Raw genomic sequence first — 7,105 nt, forward strand, 5'->3', positions numbered from 1 at the left:
AACAAAGAAACAAGCTCCAAACAAAATAACAGGAGAAATAATTGGAAAAAGAAGTAAATGAAATGGAGGCAAGCATCTACCTGATATGAAGTTCAAAACAATGGTTATAAGAATGATCACAGAACTTAGTGAGAACTTCAGTGGAGAGATAGCAAGCATAAAAAAGATATTGAAACCATAAAGAAGAACCAGTCAGAAATTAAGAATACAATATCTATAATGAAGAATACACTAGAAAAATCAACAGGAGATTTGATGAAGCAAATAATCAAATCAGTGATTTAGAAGACAAGGTAGCAGAAAACATTGAATCAATGCAGCAAAAAGAAAAAATAATTTTTAAAAGTGAGAATAACTTGAGGTACTTTTGTAACAGTATAAAGCATAAAAACATTCCCATCATAAGGATACCAGAAGGAGAAAAGAGAGAGCAAGCGATTGATAACCTATTTTTAAAAATAATGACTGAAAACTTTCCTAATCTGATGAAGAAAAAAGACACACAAGTCCAGGAAATGTAAAGTCCTTAATAAGATGAACCTAAAAAAGCCCACACCAAGGAGCATTATCATTTAAGTGACAAAGCCTAGAAATGAAGAGTGAATCTTAAAAATAGCAACAGAAAGACAGTTACTTATAAGGAAGCTCCCATAACACTGCCAGTTAATTTCTCAATAGAAACTTTCAAGGCCTGAAGAGATTGGCATGAAATATGTAAAGTCATGAAAAGTAAAGACTTAAAAGCAAAATTACTCCACCTAGGAAGGTTATCATTTAAAATTGAAGGAGAGATCAAAGGCTTCCTAGGCAAGAGAAAGCTTAAGGAGTTCATTACCACCAAACCATTACAATAAATTTTTAAGGAACTTCTCTAAAAAGAAGTAACAATTTAAAAAAACAACAACATAGGTATAACATTTTTAAATGTCAATAAATACATACTTATCAATAATCAATTTAAATGTAAGTGGATTAAATGCTCCAATCAAAGGGCATAGGATGCTGAATAGATGAGAAAACAAGACTGATATATATGCAGTATACAAGACAGTCCCCACAGAATGAAGGACACACAAAGACTGAAAGTAAAGAGATGAAAAATATATTTCATGAAAATTAAAATTAAAACAGAAGCTGAAGTAGCATACTTATATCAGACAACATACAATTTTTGACTCTGTGGACCACCTTGGATGCCCAGTGACTCCCAGTATCTTTCATGTCTCGCTTTTGCTCTTCAATGTGTGCTTGAACTTTGAACAGGTAGCTCCTGTGCTCCTCTGGGATGCTGTCTCTGCCTCCTTGGGACATCTGTGCATTGCAGAAGAGGTCGTTTGTGTAGAAGTTACCCCAGTTATCCCTCTCCAAGTTCTCTACCACAGCCATCAGCTACTCCAGCTGCTCCCTCTGTTCTTCCCTGGTGGCCCAGTTGTTGAAGCCACAGTACCTCCTCCCACACTCATGGATCAGGCTCCTCAGGCTGTGGTTGTCCGTATTGATTATGAACTCATCCAAGGACCCACTCCCTAAGTCCTCCTTGTGGGTGAAGAGGACCACCACATGTCTCATGGCACCTGCCCCAAAGACCTCCTTCACCCTCCTCACTGCCATCGTGTCCTGGGCAGTGAAGCGCCCCAGCTCTGTCACCAGCAGCAGCACATGGGGCCCTGGGGCTGAGAGCAGGTAGCAGTCCCCGATGTCCTTGTACATCTCTTGGTCCTGGGACTTTGCCTCAAAGATGGAGGGCGTGTCATCCACCAGGACATTTCTGCCATTCCACCTGGCATGTCCTAGTCACAGCCTGGGCTCCCAGCCTGGACACAAACAAAGGCTGGCAGAGGATGCTGTTCCCAGTGGCACTTTTTCCGCAGCCGGATTTGCCCACCAGAATGAGCCTCAGTGAGGAAAATGATGCAAGCTGGTTATCTTCTACACTGCCTGAAAGAGAAAAATTGTGTATTTCATTAAGCTAGTGCTGCTTCCAATTTTTCAGTCATGGACCCTCATTGTATCTCATTAAAGCTGTGGACCTTCCTCCCAAGAAACTGTCATATCTAAATACACACAAAAGTTTCCAACAACTTTAGGAGGTTCTCAGGTCATAGGAAGTCTACATAGGAAGCCTACTTTGGACCCATAGCCAACAGTAAGAACTGCTACACTGAAGAGGTTGCGCCAAGTCCTTCATCTAGACCAGGGAAGATAGTTTTTTCTGAAAGTAAAGTGGTCCCTGCGTTTCTCCAGGGATGGTGCCTAGCCCAGTTTCATGTTAAATGTGAAGTTAGAAGGAGGCAGAGGATAAAAAGTCACACATGGGGAAATATTACCACCTCTTTTTCACCCACAAATTCCCAGGAATGCTTGTATAGAAGTGCTCAACATATTCACCTAAACTTTGGGAGAAAAGGAAGTGTCAGCTATGACCTTCCACCAAGGACCAGCTGGGTCTCAGTTCTTTGGGTGGGGAGTTCTCTGCTTGAAATTGAGACAAGGTCATAGTTAATGTCAAAGGCAAAATCTGAGAGATGACTCAGGATGAGTGGCTGAAGAGGATGGAATTTAAGACCATTAGTAGTACATATGATGGAAAGATCTCCTACTTGGCTGGTTGAATTACAGGAAGTTAACAAAAGTAGTCTTGGAGGGGGCGACACTGAGCCAAGAGCTAAAACTTTCATGGGACAAAGAAGGGTGAGAACCCGGGGTGTCCTAGAGTTCTTATGAGCCCAAATGGATTCCAAGTTCATTGCAGTGTCCTAAAATCTATTATTTTATTTTTTTCTATTCTGTGTTGGTTCTTCCTTTTCTGCAGTGTTCTGGTTTTGTTTGTTTGTTTGTTTGTTTTTTGTAGCATACATGATTAGTAAATCTTTCTGGGAGATATTTCCATTTTCTGCTCAAAGTGGACAAGGAAAGATAAAATTTATTCACAATTCAGTTCAAAACCCTGCAACTTCTGACTTGAAGTTTCATTTCCACATTTCCCACACATCCTGTGCACGAAGAGCATCATACTGAAAGAGTCAGGTGGAGGTCAGGATGAAGATGGTGGGGAAGTTAAAGAAAAAATGAGCACTGACTTTTTATTATTCAGTTTAAAGTCACTGGTTACTGTCACTGTGTTTGAGGTGAGGAAACGATGCCTCTTGAGGACTTGGAGGCTTTCTTTCCTTCAGCCTTAGCTCCATATTTGCTCTTTGGAAGTCCTTCCATCCTCTTCTGGAATAAAAATAGGAAAGTGATAAAAAGTAAGTATCCACATGAAGATGGTAAGGCCTGAGGTCACCTCCAGTTCAGACTCCTAAGAATAATTTTCCATCGAGAAACCATTTCCATTGCTAATTTCCTAACTCACATTATGCCCTCTCAAAAGTCTATGCATAACTTTAAGTGAACCTGGTGAAGCTAAACACTGTGAATGCAATACTTAGTCCCTTTCTTTCTGTCTCAACTTACAGGAAAGCAGGAAGTGTTTTAAAACCAATCCATTGCTTATGTCCGTCCAACTAAAAAAGGCATGAAGTGAAAAAAGCATTCTTTATGGAATCAGGAGGGGAACATTATTTTATTTTATGTTTTGGAATCAAAGTAGGCCAACTTTCTGGGAAAAGTACTACCCCTCATGTCAGTCCTTGAAAGAATCATGTCCCATATCCAACCTTCCTTATAAGTTTCTTCTTGGTCACTGGATACCCATGTGACACAAAGAGTGTTGGGCACTGGAAATTCTCATTATTTCAAACAAGCCAATGCCATTTACAGCAATGTAAATTTTTTTCTGTTCTAGCAAGTTTGTGATTAGCCCCCTGAGCAGTTGGTGGAGAGAAGGGGTTTCCATGGGCAAAGAGAAGGAATCAACACTGAGGACAAATTCAAGAAAAACTCACTTCCTGCTCAGTGTTTAATCAAATGTTTTTCCTGGCTGGCTCTGAGGTCCTTGTCTACCAGTGATCACCATTCTGTATTTCAGTAGATTTAAACAGAAATTGGCACAAGCATTGGCATGAATTAGCATAAATGTCTCATTCAAATGAGGCATAATATTGTGTCACTCATTTTGTTGTTAGAAAAGACAAGATGTTACATACCTAAGATGAGGTTATATTTACTTATTCAGTCTTAAATATTATGCAGTTATGAAACAAGTTTGTAAGTGAACTTATAAAACAAAAATCCACAATTTGCAATGAACAAATGTAAGTATTTTGGTTTTTACTGCAGCTATTCTGTTTGATTTAAAAGTTAACACATTACACATAAATTTCATTTATGTTTTTTGACTCCCCAGGCTTCTTTTCCCTACCATTGTCATTCAGAGGCAACCAATATTCTGAGGATTTTATGTATCATCTCATGTGTATTTACACTTCTACATATACATGCATCTATAGGTAATGTCTAATGTTTTTGCATTTTAAACTTTTACATAAATGACATTATTCGTGTAAAATTTTATCCAATTATTTATTAACAAACTTTTAATCCATTCCAATATATATGCTTCCTGCAAAATAATCCCCATATACTGCATATCTCTATGCAAGAATTGATGGATGACTTTCATCCAACTAGATATTGTCAATATGATTCAAACCACTAAGCTAATTCTCACTGACACAAGCCAGGTGTGAGAAGTCCCCAAATCTGCACTTGCAGTTGGTGATATTCCACTATTAATTTTTTTTATCACCTTAAGGACATACATAGTGATGTCTTCGTTCATTTACATGTTCATTTTACTGATTACCATTGAATTTAAAAATGATTTTCATAGTTTGTTTGATATTCAGGTTGCTTTTGTTACATACAAATATTTGCACACTTTTCTATTAATTTAGTGGGACTGTTTTGGCCTTCCTTAGGTAAACCATCTATTTTCATATTTTTCGTTTTTCTTTTTTCCTTTCTTCCTCTTCTGACCCTTTCTCACTTCCTTTGCTTAAGCCCAGAGAAAAGCATTTCCTCATACCCTCTTCCATAGGCTATCCTTGACCCTGAGAATTTATACGCTGGCTCTTGCTAACCCTGCTCAAATTCTATGATATTTTTCTACTCTAGATGACCTTTTGTGAGGAAACTGAGCAACAAATGACCTGCCCAAGGTCACACAATTGCCCTGGACCTAAGACTGGAAAGTAATTCCTTTTGCCAGTGAATTCTCCTTGGTTCCACAGGAGGAAAAATTAATCTAAATAAGTCCACTGCCTCTTGGACCCCACACATACAATGTGGTTGTCCCATGGTCAGGACAAAAACTGAGGCTGGCAAGCTGGAAGCCTGCCCTGAAACCAACACAGACAATTGTACTGCAAAATATTGGGTGTATGCTTTTCCAAAATATGTTATTCAAAGAGAAAACTGCAGGGCAGGAGTTGCTCTAAATTGAAGCATTTCAGGTTAACACCATCTGGTGTTTATCTGTGTGACCCAAATGGACCAGGATGCGTGACACAAAAAGTCAATCAAGCTCAGGTTACATTAGCCAAGATGCAGGGCAGTAGTTCTCCTGGACCGTCTTCTGAACGTGTCAGGCAGCAAGGAAGACATGTACCCACAGTGGAATGGACTTTTAGGCAGAAATTATCAAATAACAAAGTGTCCTGTTCTGAGAGAGTGACAAAGGATATTAATGAAGATGCTAAAATAAGTCACAAAGTATTAACATGACTGTAGCGCTAATCAGTTTTTCTCAGTGGTTAGAGCATTGTCCCAGGGACTGAAGGGTCCTTGATTCAGTTCAGACCAAGGGCACCTACCTCCACTGCAGGCTCAATCCCCTGTACCAGGAGGGGCATGTACAGGAAGCAACCCAATCAATATGTCTCTTTCCCACCAATGTTTCTCTCTCTTTGCCTCTCCCCCTCCCTTCCACTTGCTCTATAAATCAATGGAAAAATACCTGGGGTGGGGATTAAGAAAAACCAACCAAAAACACAAACAAACAAACAAAAAAAAACCACAGGACTGTAAAGCTTAAGAAAAGACTGGGGGAAGCATGGCAGATCTGTAGGAATGTGGTGTGTGTTAATCTTGGATCAGAACAAAGCGGGAGGACAGAGAATGGAGGCATATTCCTCGTCTAAAAGGAAAATTCTACTCATCTTCTCCAAAATGAGAGGGCAGTAGGCAATGTGCAAGCAGAGGTTATAATAGCATTGGCAGGACAATAGGCAGGGATTGAAGGAAATAAACATAATGTAACTTTTGATTTTAAATTTACATGAGCCTGATTTTATCATGACCGTACCGAACCATGAGAAAGCAAGTTCCCTCCTGCTATTTTAGGAAAATCAAACTATTTCTTGTTGGCATTGTTCATAAGTGTCTCCTTCACTCATCTGCCACAGTCCCCATATTTCCTGTTTTTAGAGTCCCTTGTTTTATAGTTTAGTTCTTGGAATTTCTGGATACATCTCTTACAGAAAGTTCAGCAGACAAAAGGATTGTTCAGGTGCCCTGAAGATGAGTCTGTTTGTCATACAGCTGAGTTCTACCTCTTGTCAGAGGAAAGGTATGGGCTATTTGGGGGGAAATTGGGTGGTTTGCAGAAGGACAAAGTCCTAAGATAATGTGTACTTAGGGATCTAGGACTTGGGGAACACATGGCTCAGTGGAGGTGTCACTTAAGAAGTTAAGATGGTAAATTGAGAAGATTGTCCCTATTTAATGGGGAACCTGGGTAGGTTCAATTTTCCCATCTGTATAATGGGATGAGAATATTCATTCAGCTTCACAAAACCCTGTGAATCCCCATGAAGATCCAATGGGCTAAGCAATCGTCAGTTAGCTAAAAAGCCAGGAACACTTTGGAATGTACTGGGGTGTGGGCACAGGGTAAATGTTTCCCATATCTGTTCCCCCACTGTCAACCACTGTTGCTCCTAGCAACACCATCACCATCACTTTTCACTAATGGGTAAGCCCAGAAGTTCAGTAACTAGAAGTTGAAATCACACCAGCAATGAGTGGCTATCACTAGACCATGGCTCTCACACTTCCAAGGTGCTGGGATCCTCCCCAGTACCCCCTTACCTGGCTTGGACCTGTGGGAGCTTGGACCTGTGGGAGCCTCGCTAATGTGCTCCCAGTTCTCAGGAATGTGCAT

At 40.0% G+C, this 7,105-nt stretch overlaps 1 pseudogene across 1 annotated transcript; it reads right to left on the minus strand.

Moving 5' to 3' along the window:
• Positions 1 to 1,122: 1,122 nt before the first annotated feature.
• On the minus strand, positions 1,123 to 7,105 carry LOC307108110 (GTPase IMAP family member 5-like; annotated as a pseudogene). The gene is made up of 2 exons: positions 7,033 to 7,105; positions 1,123 to 1,938 (listed from the first exon to the last, which is right to left on the minus strand). The product of its transcript is annotated as a GTPase IMAP family member 5-like (transcript).

The sequence above is a fragment of the Cnephaeus nilssonii genome (genome assembly GCF_951640355.1).
Source record: "Cnephaeus nilssonii genome assembly, chromosome: 12".
Taxonomy (NCBI): domain Eukaryota; kingdom Metazoa; phylum Chordata; class Mammalia; order Chiroptera; family Vespertilionidae; genus Cnephaeus; species Cnephaeus nilssonii.